Source organism: Equus asinus, chromosome 17 (genome assembly GCF_041296235.1).
Source record: "Equus asinus isolate D_3611 breed Donkey chromosome 17, EquAss-T2T_v2, whole genome shotgun sequence".
NCBI classification, from domain to species: Eukaryota; Metazoa; Chordata; class Mammalia; order Perissodactyla; family Equidae; genus Equus; species Equus asinus.
The window spans coordinates 21,577,329-21,593,803 of NC_091806.1; the positions used below are offsets into that span (position 1 = coordinate 21,577,329).

The 16,475-nt window shown below is 32.9% G+C and overlaps 2 pseudogenes; one reads left to right on the top strand and one right to left on the bottom strand.

The window, feature by feature from the left end:
* Positions 1 to 1,396: 1,396 nt before the first annotated feature.
* On the top strand, positions 1,397 to 4,476 carry LOC106835854 (olfactory receptor 8U9-like; annotated as a pseudogene).
* A 7,234-nt stretch (positions 4,477 to 11,710) lies between these two features.
* Positions 11,711 to 12,643, bottom strand: LOC106835862 (olfactory receptor 5W2-like; annotated as a pseudogene).
* Between the last annotated feature and the right edge of the window lie 3,832 nt (positions 12,644 to 16,475).

Genomic DNA, 16,475 nt, shown 5'->3' on the forward strand with positions numbered 1-16,475 from the left:
TTTTTATTCCAATTAATATAATTTATATAACTTTTAATAAAAGACTCAGAATATCAGCATAGAATATGCTTTCATTTTGGTTCATATACATAGTGGATTATCTAATGATTTTTATATCATCCTACTCTAGTATGTCTTCTTTATTGTATGTAATAAATATACTGTATTGTGACATTATTAGACATTCAATAGACCATGCTTACATAGTTCATTATATTATTAAAGAAAACATTTAATTGTTTTCATAAAGACTATCATTCTGTTTTCTGATAGTTTTTGGTCATTGAGCATACTCCAAAATCTATTGTACATTTTTTAACAGATAGAGGTAACTAGACTATATCTCAGACTTATCAAATCAGAATCACTAGATACAGGCCAATAAATCCATATTTTAACAAACTCCATGAGTGCTTCTGACATTTAGCCTTAGGAATGAGTCTTGACAAATAATCAAAGAACTCAATTAGAAGAGATATATGAAAAAACATATTAATATTCTATGGCTGTGCTCACTTTATTTATTAATGTATTCCAGCATTGAAGAACTTCTTCAAGTAGAGGGACTAAATCTTATTCATAGTAATTATGATATTAGAGAAGAAATGAAACCTACAAGGCAAAACTACAAGATAAAATTAGACTCATAAACATGGAAAAATTATAATTAAGTTATCCTCAGATTAACCAAAAAAAGTTTCAAACTGTTTCCTACTAATTCTCTTACTAATTAATTTATCCAAAAGGTTTTCTTCTAAATTGTGAAGAAAGAATACGAGGCATCTCAGAGAATGTTCTTTTTTTTAAATCAGTTACGCTAACATTGTGATAAAGCCTTTAGTTGATATTTTCCATTGTCTGTAGGTTCCTCTATTACGGAATTATTGATGAAGGGCCCTAGTTTTAGAATGGACAGCTAAAGCAGATGCTTCAATAAGAAGGAAGCCACCATAGCCCTTTGGAATATTCTTATTTCCCTGAAATTAGCTATGGGAACTCATGTATCCACTAAGAAATAGGACAGAATGAAATTATGCAGCATTTTTTAGTATACAGGCTTTTGTTAACTGATGTTAAATCATTGATTTTTTTTATTGTAGTCTAATGTTACAAGAGGGAAATCCCTGGGCCAGCCCAGTGGCATGGTGGTGAATTGCGCACATTCCACTTTGGCGGCCCCAGATTTGCTAGCTAGTTTGTATCCCGGGTGCCAACATGGCACTGCTTGGCACACCAAAGCAAATGATATAGCTTAAGAATAAGGGGAAGCAATATTCAAATAACATTATTATGATATTAATCTTAAATTAACTAATCCAAAATTAATGTTTAATTCCCCATTACCAAACATTTATAAGAAATTACTTCAGAATGGCTTTCAACCATAAAAAGCCTAATGTCTACCAGAGAAAGGGGTATGGGAGCAGATGGTTGTCATAAATGTGAGAAGAAATATAAGTGAAGTATTCTAAAGTGATTCTAGAATTCAAATATGAAATATAGTAACTCAACATGGGAAGTAGCTCTTCACAGGAGAGGAAATATTTCAATAGACCTTAAAGGATAAAGTTTCCCCTTCAACTTTCCATTTTTTCTTGTAGAGAAGGTTACTAAGAACGGCAAAGCCAAAAGTATAAGTGCAAAGAAGGGCATCTTGTTATTGACAAACCTGGACTAATTGTAGTAATTGGACCCGTGGATGTCCACTGATGGTGGGGAAAGTTTAATGGAATTGGGATTAGAAAAATATTCATGGATGAGATTGTGAAAAGTTACATATGCTTTCAAATAAAATTCACACTATTTTTAATAAAAGTTAAAATGGTTTGTATGTACAAATATCAGAGTTTTGTGTTTTGGAAAGGATGGATAACTAGGTCTTATTTATCTTAACGTCCATGTTGCTGTAATTAGACATTAAAACTCCATCTGTATTAGAATTTCAAAAAGGAATATATAATTTATTTAGAATAAAATTAAAGTGAATAAGTATTCCTTGAAAGTTATTACTTACCACATAGTGTTTCTCAATAAACATACTGATTGAAACAAACGGAAAATAACTAAATGTGTTTTTGATAAATTAAACAATAGTCATAAGTGCAAAAGAGCCACTAGTAAGTTCTGAAGAAAATTTGAATAAAAACAGATTCTTATTTTATTTGTATTTTATTCTCAGTGTAATTTCCAGACTGTATACAGCAATTTGTATAAGTTTTCCGAGAAAATTTTTTCATTGTTCAAGTATAAAGATGTGTGTGAGAGAGAGAGAAAGAAAGAGAGAAAAAAGGAACAGGAGTAGACAAAAAATATGACATTTGACATTAATAGTAATAACACAGTTCCATAATTTTTACAGTTTCCTAAAATAAATATAATTTAAATATTCAATAATTCAATTATGAAGAGCTATGAAAATGAATACAAAAAATAATTAGAAACATATCCAACTTAAACTAAAGTAGGAATACAAAAATTAATACATAAAATCTAATTCAAATCTATGTTTCTTTAATAAAAGGTAAAAAATGGTGAAAGAGACATAAATTGTCTTTTAATGAGACAAATTTCCAAATCTTTTGGAAAGAAAATGTCAGTTTTATTATAAATGACAACATATTGTAAAATTATATGGGGATTCATTCTCTTTGATCGTGTAAGTTCATATTTTAGAGATAAACATGTGCAACATTACAGCCAGCAAAATCTGGAAATAATTTGTTTCTAACAACAGAATAAATAAGATATGCTATATTGAGAGCATAAGGATGAGGTGTGGACTCCTGAGTCAGAAACATGGATCTGAAACTCGACTCACTCTACTCAAACCACTCATTTGATTTTGTTTTGGATGTTCCTTTTTTAGTGTCTTATTCTTCACCTGTAAAGTAGGCAAATAATATATTTTTTACATAAAGGTTTAGTGAGATTAAACGAGGTAAATAAACATATTGTTATACCTTCCTTACTTACCTATTTTCAGTTTTTGCATTATGAACATAACTATGAAGATTATTTTGCAACCTATAGTGACCATTAAGTGAGAAATTATTAAAGTAAAATAGAAAATACAAAACTATATTTCTGCCACCATTAGGACAATGTGGAGCTGTGTCTGCACAGGTCCAACGACAAATCTGTCAAAGTGATGCCATTGCAGAAGATCTATTTTCTTTTGTTATTAATGTTAATGTCTTTTCAATAAAAACAATAGCTTAAACACTTTAACTTGTCAGGTTATAGTTTTAAGTAGCTTATTGCACACGGCCTTTGTACAGACACCAAGGCAATGTGGAGTGTTCCATAGCTCCCATCTTTGTGTGTTCAATGGGTTTGAGAGTAGAGAAATATGCCTTTCCCACATATACCTCTTTCTGCTCTCCCTCTTATTACTAGAATTACGCTAATTATCTCTATATTAGGAATAAAACCTCTTTACAAGATATGAAAGTATAAAAACACTACTTATAGGAATAGAAACTTGAACTTAACACTTTTCTCTTCTTCCTCATGCAGATGCCTTGAAGAGACATGGTCAGGTAAATTGCACCCCCATAATATATTCTTGTTGACCTCACAGATAAAAAGGAATTGAAGATACCTCTCTTTGTGATAGTCTTATTCATCTACATCTTCATAATAGTAGGCAGTCTAGGTTTGATCCTAGTCGTTAGAACAGATGAACGACTCAACACACCAACGTACTTCTTTCTAAGCAACTTGGCTTTTGTCAATTTGTTACTCATCTGTCATTACACCCAAAATGCTTGGGAATTTCTGCTACAAACAAAATGAAATCTTTAATGCATGTGCTGCTCAATTGGGCTGTCTCCTGGCCTTCTTGATGGCAAAGTGCTTGCTCCTGGCTTCCGTGGCCTATGACTGATATGTGGCCATCTGCAGCCTTCTGCTCTATGTAATTGTAATGTCCCCAGGAATCTGCTTCATCTTGTGGCTGTTCCCTACAGCTATAGCTTCCTGGTTACACTATTTCATGCCATCCCCACCTTTCACCTCTCTTATTGTCACTTCAATATCATTAATCATTTCAATTGTGATGACATGCCTCTTTTGAGGCTAACTTGCTCAGACACTTGATGCAAACAGTTGTGCATCTTTGCTTGTGATGATATAATGTTCATTTCTTCCCTTCTGGTTGTCTTTGTCTTCTACGTGTACATTATTTCTGCCATCCTGAAGAAGCACTCAGCTGAAGGCGGGTGCAAGGCTTTCTCCATGTGTGTCTCCCACATGCTAGCAGTCACCATATTCTATAGGACCCTGATCTTTATGTATTTACAGCCAAGCTCTTACCTTTCCATTGACACAGACAAAACAGCCTCAGTCTTCTACACGGTGATCATTCCCGTGTTGAACCTCTCAATCTACAGCCTGAGGAACAAGGAGGTGAAAGAGGCCCTGGAAAAACTCATCTATAGAAACCAGGCTGTTGTGTTCATGAAATTAAGTAAGTGACTTGAATAAATGAAAACGGAATTTTCTCCATGGTCGGACTTTCTTTCCTCAAAAAACTATCAGAATTCTTAATATGTGATTTCTATATATCTGTTCACTGTATAATGAAATTTTCTACTGATTTTCAGTTAGCATGAGATTTCAGGTGTAAAAGTAACTGTAAAAATTTATATCCATTCTTTCATTTTTCAAATGGAAATGTATTAAAAATAATTAATTCTCCGGTCCCTAAGAATTTATATCAATTTTTCCATTTCTCAAATGGAGAATTGAATCAAAAGCCAGTATCTCGATTTATAACTAGTTACAAGGAGAAAATGGACAAAAGTTCAGACTCTCCACTCCTCCAAAATCCCCAGTTCTAGATTCTCTGGCATCATTAACAATATCTCATGTGAAAAATAAAGATGCATAGTTTAAATACTTGCTTCTGGATTTGTTAATTTCTTGAAAAAAATCATTACAGTATAAAACTGTTCCGTATTCACATTTAACAAATTGTCTTTATTTATGAGAATTGTACTACATCTCCACTTTACCTATGTCATGGATTTAACCTGGCCTTCTACTGGCCTGGATGTCTGGTTTGCTCTGGAAAGACTAACTCTTTAAGTTAACTGCTTTTCTTTATGCCTATGAGACCTCATTATATTTTTTCAGGTTATCTAATTAAAATTAATTCAGAGATCGAATCCCATGGGACTTCATACAATGGAAACAAATGTACTCAAAATAATTCAACCATGAAAGATCTTTTTGCCAGTAACAAGGATTATATGCAGTTACACTAGGCAAACCTTGGGTAAGTTGGTCATTATTGATTAAGGCACAGCTTAAGACATAGTGAACTTAGGAGGTAATGTGGCCTAGTGAAAAGTACATATGCCTTTTAGTCAAAAAATGTGCTCAGTTCCTAAATATGGCATTGAACTATGCGTGAGCTCTCATTAGTTTATCAGTTAAATGAGGACAATGTTACTCAATTTGGGATGTTTTTTAGGATTAAACATGTAAAAGGATAACAGACAGTGGTAGGTATTTGCATATCCCCTCCGTTTCTTTTGTAAGCCTAAAGACCTCAGTTTTATTCTCAACTCTATGATGAACTTGAGAGCACAATTTATAAATGACAATTACTATACACAGCTGATAACTTTGATAAAGGTATAGATATGTATGTATGTGTTTCAAATAAATGGAATAATTTTACAATTTTCAACTACACAGAGAATGGTTTGAGGATTAATTCAGCTGAAAGCAGACAAAAGGCATTTTCTACTTGTGCTTCCTATGTGACTTCCATTACTATATTCTATGGTACAATCATTTTCATGTATATGCACTCCAAAACAAGGCATTCTCTGGATACTGAAAAAATTGCTTCTGTTTTCTATATTGTGGTAATTCTCATGCTAAATCCTTTAATATACAGCCTGAGGAATGAGTAAGTCAAAAATGCTTTGAAGAGAATTATGGAAAAGGTGTATTCTACTACAAAACAAGTGACCTGTGGTCTAACTGGAAGCCCTTACAGTTGGGATGCAAAAAAAAAAAAAAGGGAAGAAACAACACTAAAACACAGGATTTAAATTTTCTTGATTAAGATTCCATTAGTAACATGCTTTCTAATGTTATAACATTAAAATGTTAATATTGATGCAGAGAACACATTAATTTTCTAATTTTATTTTCTATTATTAAAACTATAACTCCCACTAATATTGAAAGTCTTGAGAATGAAGTAAATTCAATCACAAATAGTAGGTTAAATTTTTTTTTCATAGATCATTTAAAATCAATCCTTTTTTTCATAGAGCTTTAACTCGAATGTTCCAATTCATGAACCTTTACTGGTAACAACCATATCTATTTTAGATCTATAAAGCAGCTTCAAGTAACTAACATTGTCTATAAAATACACACATACACACACACACACACACACATACACACACTACCACTAAGATGAATCTGAAAAGAATTATTGGTTCTGATGACCTGACAGCGACATTGGCATCAACACTGGTGGAAAACACCACTTAAAAAAACTAAAAGACGGGCCGGCTCCGTGGCCGAGTGGTTAAGTTCGAGCGCTCCGCTGCAACGGCCCAGGGTTCGGATCCTGGGTGCGGATATGGCACCACACGTCAGGCCACGTTGAGGCGGCGTCCCACATCCCACAACTAGAGGGACATGCAACTAAGATATACAACTGTGTACAGGGGAGGTTGGGGGAGATAAAGCAGAAAAAAAAAAGATTGGCAACAGTTGTTAGCCCAGGTGCCAATCTTTGAAAAAAAAAAAAGACTAAAAGAGCAACTCAAATTTTAACAAGTGAGACACAACCTTCAGAGCAGAATAAGGTCTGTAGATTAGATAATAATGCAATATCACTGTTATTTTACTGATCTTTATAACAGTGCCATGGTCATTTAAGAGAATGTCGTTACTTTTAGTAAATATACTCATAAGTCTATACAAGTAAAGTGGCATCATCTCTTCAACTGATTATCAAATGCTTCAAGAAAAAATGTGGTAGAATCTTAACATTTGGGAAATCAAGGTGAGGGACGTGCAGAAATTCTTTGTAAAGTGTAAGCATTTTTTCTGTAATCCTGAAATAATATCAAAATAAAAAGTTAAAATAGGGACTGGCCAGGAGGTATAGTTTTGAAGTTTGCTCGCTCCACTTTGTCTGTCTGGGGTTCACAGGTTTGGATCCTGTGTGTGGACCTACATATGGCTCATTGAGCCATGCTGTGGCAGCATCCCATTTACAAAATAGAGGAAGATTGGCAACAGATGTTAGCTCAGGAACAAACCAAAAAAAAAAAAAAAAAATTAAAAATAAGCCCTTTAGCATTTTTTGTTTAATTTTAATTTAATATTTGTTTCAACAGTATCTTTTAACACAATTCTTGTTTCGTTGTTGAAGTTCTAAATTTTTTGTAACTTTAAAAAGCTATAACTTCTCACAAATACTTATAAGCAACATATCTTTCTTTAAGAAAATAAATAAAACCATACATCCATCTTGAATAAAGCTTATTTTAACGAAATTGGCCTTTGCTTGATAAAGGACTTATTACTAAGATTATATTTTTCACCTGTTAAAAACTAAAATAATATACCATACCTTTTTAGGAAACTTTAAATCTCAATTTTATATAATCATTCTTAAAATGATGGCATCTTTGTGAATAACTTTATGATCGGCCACAATATTACAGCCAAGGTATCGAAACGTATCAAAGTCTCTTCTTAAGGATTTAATACTACTGAGAGAGGAGAATGAACCTGGCTCTTACAGGTTCAATTTAATTGTTTCCCATTTGGAATTAGATACTTTAAAGGAATGAGAGAGAAAAATGAGACTATATGTTTGTTGTAGTAATTTTTATGGTGCCTGAAGTAAACTCTGGCCATATCAGAAGATGCTTAAATCACAACCACCACCAGTCTTATTTCTGGCCACTTTTGTTTCAAATGCAGCCAAATTCTACTGTGCCAGCATCACCGATGTTACATACTCCTAGAACAGATTTTCTGAAATGTATCCCACGGTATTATAAGCCCATGGTGATAATCTACAAAAAGATTCAATGCCAAAATAAATTTCCAAAATGTTTTACAGTATAGCCTTTGCTTGAAGACATAATTCCAATTAGTGTAAAATATAAACTGACAAAACCTCCTTTAATTTGTTTAATTCTTATTTTGCAAACATTTTGATAGCATAAAATTATTTTCAGAAGTTCTGTGGAATGGTGAAAACATTCAGAATATCCATTTTGGACCTCAAGTCCTGCTTATGTGATCTAAATTCTCTGGGCCTCTTTAGAGAGTCAGTTTTCTTATTTCTAAATGAGAGTTTTCCAATGATTTCCATGAGCCTTCACCTTATTGATGGTTTGATTCAACCCAAAATTGTTAAAATCATCATTCTACCAAAAATTGGTAATCATTTTATTGTAGAGGTTTAGATGTAAAAACTGTCAAATTTGAAAAGTAATCAAATTTTTATGTAAATGGAGAGTCAGAATACCAGCTAGCTGAGTCTTTTTCAATTTAAACTCATGAGAAATACCTTTTATCACTTATGAAGATTTCAAAATGCTAAAATTTGACTAAGTGAAGAGAAATAGGGACTATAATATAATATCGATGGTCATGAAATGTTATAGAACTTCTATGGAGAGATATTTGTCAATATCTAGCAAAACTGCAGCAACTAGTAATCCCACTTCTAAGAAAGTGTCCCAAATATATATTGACACAAATACCAAATACATGTGCAAGTTTATTCATTGGAATATTATGTAGATTAGACACAGATTGGCACCAAATATTTGTAATAGTGACAGTTGTTCTAGAAATGAGGAAGATTTCTATGCTATACAGAGATCATCATAATATGATATTAAAAAGAAAAAATCAACATAAAATTGAAAAGATAAATGCATGCTTTACATAGGGAAAGAAAATGAAACAATTATAGATATATATGTGTATCTTGTTATATTTGATTAAAAAATTGAAAAAAAGTCAAAATGAATAAAAAGGGTTACCTATAGGAAAGCAAGAAAATGAAGTGGGTGCTGATAGGTACAGAAGTCAATCATTTTTTGAATAGACTTTGCGGTGCAGTTTTGATTTCAGAAGGGTACTAAAATCTTAAAAATTAAAACAAGACAATTGAATCAAAAGTGGAGAAAAATGAACTTTTATTCTAGAAACCTTCTAGTGCATGCCATTTTATTCAAAGTAAAAGCCCAAGAGCTTAACAATGATCCACTAAGCTCTGAATGATGTGGCTGAGGTTAACTCTAGGACTTCATGGCCCACTCCTCTACCCCTTTGTCAGCTCCAGCCTCCATGGTGCTCAAAACAGCAGCCATGTTCCCTCCATAGAGTCTTTCTTTGCAGCTGTTATTCCTTGCCCTGCCACTCTCTTCTCTTGAAGCAATCCACTGACACTATTTTTTTCTTGGGCAACATATTTCAAAAATGTTTTCTACCATGTCGGTGCTCATAAGTAACATTTCCCAAATAATATGTATTATTCGGGAAAATATGGTACAGGTGGAAACACTTAAAGCCTTTTATCAAAAAAAATATTGTTCCTAGGTTTTTTCCCTCTTCTCTAGATATCTGCATTCTGTTTTACCCTCATGTTAATCTGGGTTCTTTCAAGAACAAAGGTTTTATCTGCAAAGGAGGACTGATTCCTATAGGGGAAACAATAATGTTTTCATTTGATTTATGTATGTCAACAGTGTCCCACAAATGCTGTCTTGAAAGTCAGAGGATCTTCTTGAGTTTTACTTCCATTCTGAAATATTTTCTCACAAAGGCATTTTAAAATTTCAGCTAGAAAATCTAAGACTTTCGGTGGCTTTTGATTTCAACAATTGTAATGGATAATTAAGAGTGTCCTTGAGTTTTATATGGTCCTTCAAATATGTGGCCATATCCATGTTGTCTCAACAAGTTGATTCAGTGCTTTAACCATCAGAAACTACAGCAGAGACAGATGAAATAGACAAATAGGAATGCACGAAGACAAATGCTCTTTAATTTTAGTGTGATTAATATGCAGTCATTATACACCTTAGTATCCATAACATTTATGCACTTTCTTAAAAGTTATTATATATATATGTGTGTGTGTGTTTGTGTAAATATATAAGCCACATGCCATACTCTGATTTTATTGTGTTACCAACCTCTAATAGGCACACAAAAATGTTCTTTGGTGTTTTTAATTTTTTATTTATTTGTTTGTTTTCCCATTTTGTGTCCTAGACTCTATGCAGTGCTTTGGATGATGGATAGAAAACTCTGTCCTTAGAAAAGAATACTCTAAACTTCATATTGGAGGCAGTGAGTTAACAAACCTGGTGATATTAAAACAATGCTTAAAGGAGATTGTTGTATGTGAAATACAAAACAAGATGTTTAATCAGAGCTGAAAAGGGGAAAGAAGGGAAGGAAATTTTCCTGGAAGGTTGTTGAAGCAGTAGATTGTTGATAATTACAGCACAATGATGTACTTTACCTAGGCCCATTCATGGCTCTTTGTAACCAAACCAATTGGAATTATTTTCCTCTTCTTTATTCCTAGCTTTATTGAGATAAAATTGACAAATAACATCGGGTATGTTTAAGGTGTACAAACGGTGTTTCAATATACGTATAACTTATGAAGTGATTACCACTATAGATTAATAAAGAAATCTATTACTTCACATATTTACCAGTTTTCTGTTGTGTTGAGAACATTTAAGACCTACCCTCTTAGCAAATTTCAGCTATACAATAATTATTTTTAACTATAGTTGCCAATCTGTACATTAGATCCCTGGAACGTATTCATTTTATAACAGAAAATTTGTACCATGTGAACAATATCTCCCCATTTCCCCCAAACTCCAGCCCCTGTCAACGATGAATCTACTTTCTGTTTCTATGAATTCAACTTTTTTATATTCCTCATATAAATGAGATCATGAATCTTTGTCTTCTTTGTCTGACTTGTTTAACTTAGCATTATGCCTTCAAGATTCATTCATGTTATAGCAATCGTGACTTCTTTACATCTAAAGAGTCATGGACTCATTTACCTTGAGGCCTAATTGTCAGATCCCCTGCTTACTGTCTTTTCCTCTCACAACTTGTATCTTTTTAGATCTGAGACTCAATATCTCCATCCAACAAAGCCTTTTTTAAATTAGGTTTAGACATTTTTCTTGGGATATAAAGCCCCCAGTTTTTAATCCATATTATTTGAAGGCTTATTATGAATTATTTGAGTGCTTATCAATTAATGTCAATTGTTTCCACTTGATTATAGGATTCATTGGTATAGAAACTATATGATTTACCGCAGAATACAAAGCACATAAAAATTCAAAGTTCGCTTAGTAAATAAACAATTAATTTTAGTGTAATAAAATTAATGTTTGAACAATAAAGTAAATAAATAATTATTTGGCAAAATTAGAAGTCAGGGAAAATTTTGAAAAGGAGGAAGCACCACACATAAATTCTAGACATATCACAAAATATGACACGTTTGGGAAACTGGATATTATTATGTTTGAGCTTTAACAGAAATACTCATTTTGTTAAACCAAAATATTCGAGACAACTTTGTTTCCCTTGTATCATGCCATATAATTTTATAAAAACAACAACCACAATATATGTTTATGTCTGTGTGTAATATAAATATTTAAAAGTATCTTTTAGTTTCCAGTCTTTGCAAGGCCTTTTTCAAGTCTTTGTTCTGTAGGCTATAAATCAGAGGATTTAACATAGGAATCACAAGGGTGTAAAACAATGATGACATTTTGTCTTCATCTAGGGCGTAGGAAGAGCTCAGCCTGAAATACATGAAGAGCATAGTTCCCTGGAAAATTGGCACAGCAGTTATGTGGGAGATGCAGGTGGAGAAAGCTTTGAACCTACCCTCAGCAAAGCAGATCTTTAAGACCGACAGGATAATATAGCAATAAGAGATAAGAACTCCTGAAATGGTACTCAGTTTTATGAAGCCAAAAATGGTGAATAGTACCAACTCATTAACCTTTATATCAGAGCAGGAAAGGATGAAAAGCGGTGGTAAATCACAGAAGAAATGATTAGTCTCATCTGACCCACAGAATCATAAGCAGAATGTTAATGTTGTGTGTATCAAAGAATCTGCCGTTCCCACCAGATAAACCCTGGCCATGAACAGGTAGCACACCCTGCTGGACATGTTGACTGTATAGAGTAAGGGGTTGCTAATGGCCTTGTACCAATCAAAGGACATCACTGCCAGCAGTAGACACTCAGAATCTGCAAAGACACAGAAGATCAAGAATTGCAGAGCACAGTGATAGAAGGGGATTGATTTGTTCTTGGCAAAGAGGTCCACTAGCATCTTGAGCCCAATTGCTTTGGAATAGCAGAGGTCACAGAAAGAAAGGTGGCTGAGGAAAAAGTACATTGGTGTGTGCAGCTGGGAATTTATTCTAACTAAAATGATCATTCCAAGATTTGCCAGAAGATTAATAAGATAAAAATCAAGAAATATGGTAAATAGGGTCACTTTCACCCCAGGGTTATCGGTAATTCCCAAGAAAATGAAGTCAGCCAAGGAAGAGCAATTTCCTTTATTCATTCTTCTTTGTTCTTGTCTAAAGTTTTGAGAAAATGATCAAGAAAAGTATAGGTGCATGTTTAACTCTTCCGGACATCCACAAATGTCTATGAGGCAGAACATAAGTTCTTTCTTCAATTGTCTTTTTATACTTGAAAATTAGTCAGTCATGTGTCACTTTAAAGAGGCATTACAGTCTATAAGACAATAATAAAAAGTATCTGGAATAAGGAGTTGCGAAAATTTGCTCTAAATCTAGATGTCTTTCATGAAGTATGTGACTTCCACAAGCTCTTTAATTTCTCTGAGCATTACCTTCTTTATCTCAAAAAAGAGATTTGGATGATTTTATATCTCATTATGGCTTCAAAGTGATATGGAAGAAATGCAAATGTTAGAACATGTTTTAGGATATAGGGCTAAGCATTTTCTATGCTTGAAAATATTCACATGGACACAAAAAAATGATTACCATTGTTATGTTCTTCAGAAGCAGGATTGATTTAAAAGGTTTTGTGTTAATTCTAGAAACAATGAACATAACTATCTAATAATCATGAAAAGAATTATTTTTCTGGTCTTGATCTATGTTGTGTTTAGTATTTTGTGAGACATGAAATAAACATTATTGACTTTATCTCTAGAAATGTACTATTACTTTGCCACAACTCACTACGTATGTGTGGAGTGGTCTGGCGCCAAAGGATGAGTCTCTTGACCAGTCAAAGAAGTATGCTAAAAAGAAGTTGAAGCAACAGAATTTAACACATTAATTTGCATCTCTTTGGATTCCAAATAGTATTTTATATTACAAAATGGAAAGAGTATGAGAGACAATAAACACTTTTGAGATATATAGGCTTCTCTTCCTTGTGCATGTGTGTGTTTCTGTGTGTATGTTGTGTCATGTGTTTGCATGAATCTATGTCTTTGTTGACATGTGAGAATTGGAACATGGGTGATGGATATACTGTTTTAGACTTAAGTAAATATGGCATATGGTCCACATGGTGTTATTTGCACATGTTGTTTTTTGTAGTGTGTTGCCTCAATTACTTTTGAAATAAAACAAGAAAAATCCTTAAATACATGTATACACTTCCCAGTGCTAAAAGGCATAAAGGCTTTCCAGTAAACCCAGAAAAAAACAAAATGATTAAAATGTTATTCTGTGAATATTAATAGTTTCAGTCAAATTATTTCAGTTCTGAGAAGAAAATATCATTTGTGGCCATTAAATTGCACTTTTATTAAATTGAGTAAGCAGGCATAAAATGATTCATTTACAAATCTCTCATTTATTTTCCAAAAAGGTAATTTTTTCCCCTTATATGCTTTAAATTTGGACACTTGTGAACCTACCTGAGATGAACAGGTCTTCAGTAGCTAAACAGTAAGCAGATGGCATTTCATTTTACCAGGTGCATTTGGGACTTAAATCTCTGAAGATATTGCCCTTAGGCTTTGGTGTTATGTAAATATGTCATTGATTATATTTCTGGTTCTGTATATTCCCCCCTGAATATAGTGACAACTTTAGTAAAGAGTGAGCTTTACTGCCTCACTATTGTCACCTAACTGGTCTATGTTAGGAAGAAAACCTCAAATCATTTTTATGATTGCTTCACAGCTACTTCCTTCTCTAGTCAAAGCAGACATCCAATGAAACTCAAATAGAGCCTTACTTAATCATTTCCAACTCCTTTCTATTGTTGATTTTGTTTGTTCCATTTTTGAAACTTTCTTCTTTATGACCATGTTTATGAATATTATTAAACTTCAGGGGTATCTTTTGAAATATAATTCATATACTATAAATTCACCCCTTAAATGTGTATACTTCATTGGGTTTCATTATATTCCAAGGTTCTATTGCCATCACCACTATCTAATTCCAGAACATTTTTCATCAGTCCTATAAGGAACCCGTGTCTATTAGAGGTTACTTCTCTTTATCCCCTCTGCCCAGCTTCTGGCAGCCACTATTCTACTTTCTAATTCTATGTGCTTGCCTATTCTGTACTTCTCATGTAAACAGAATCATACAATATGTATTCTTTTGTGTGTCAAACTTCTGTCCCTCAGTATTTTTTCAAGCTTTATCGTGTGTTTGCTAGTGTTAGAATTTTTTTATCATTATGGCTGAATAATATTTCATGTATAGATATAACACATTTTGGTAACCCATTTATCAATTGAATATTTGGACTGTTTATCCTTTTTGGCTATTATGAATAATACTACTATAAACGTTCTATTAATGCTAACTTTCAAGGCCACCTTAATTACCAAGCATTTTCTTACTCTCATCCCCTGACCACATGTCATTCACATACATTTCATTGATTTTATGACTCCATCACATTCTCCACATTTAGTACTCTCTATTTCAAATTATATTTACTTTATTCATATAAGAATTTCTTTACCACACTTAAGGCTTTAGGAATAAGATCAATGTTTATTTTTTGTATTCGCTCAAGTCCCTAAAACAGGGTTTTGTAAGGGTAATTGCTTTCTAAATATTTATTGTTAAGTACTTCAGACTATTATAAGTGAAGGGTGATGAACAAAGAGTAGAAATAGACTGGATTTGGGGATTTCTTTCTACAAATATAGCTCATATGCACAAGTATGATTCACTAAAATATGTTTTCATGGATAACACTTTTTCTAAAATTGCTAAGTTACACTGTTTTTCTACAAATAACTTTAGTGTGTAATTATCCTTACTAGTAATTTGCAAATTGAGAAATACTGGAAATTTCACTTTCATGTCCTCTCTAAATACTTTCCAAGAGACAGCAATATTATTGTCCATACTTCTTGAACCTTGGTCTACCATCTTGATATATAGTGTGATTTGACTACTTCCAAAGGTCCCAGTGCTAATGTTTTCACAGTGACCTGAGATTGAAATATCTGTCACTCTTGTTTCTATAAGTATGCTGTTCAAGTCTTGCTTCATTCAAAGGCTTTACTAAGTATGTCCACAGCAAAAATAAAAAGAGATCACATACTCATCAATTTAATTAAAATGTTAAAATGTATTCATAAAAGAATCTGGAATATGAAATTTGGAGTCCTACAATGGTCGACGATAGTTTGGGCAGATTAAAGATGGCTGTACACATCTATATGCACTTTTCTTAGAGACAGAGTGCCTATTTATTATCCTTTTGAATTTTTGTTGTTCTTTAACTGCTTAGACCAACAGAAACTGGGAGAAAAATTGTATATCACTTCTGAGTCTGGCCTTTAAGAAGATAGTCCCTGAAAGTCATGAGCTGCCATGTAAAAAGTCCAGCTAACCTTCTGGAAAAACTATGTGACAGGCTCTGAGACTACATGGAGTGAGAAGGGGTCCAGTTGAGACCATCTTTCTAGCCATTATCATCTTGGTGCCAGTTATGAGAGACCATATAACCTAGCCCAACATCTAGCTGAGTACCATGTGACCTTAGTCAACATGAAGAAGAAGAGAATATAACCCAGTGGTCATTATTTTAAACCATGTAGTTTTAAGACAGTGTTTATATAGCAAAAGATAACAGAATATAATGAGATAATTCTTTTCAGGAATCATTTATTATTATTGTTATATACTTTTGTGGAATAATTTAATATTACTATTATGTACTATTATGTAATATAGGTAGATGATAGATAGGTAGGTAGGTAGATTGTTAAATAGATAGATAGACCAACGAAAATATTTGCAAACCATATATCTAACAAAAAATGTATCACTAGAAAATAAAAAGAATCTTATCAAAATAAGATAACATACAACTCAATAAAAATGGGGAAATTATTTGAAAAAATACCTCACCAAAAAAGATATATAAATGTC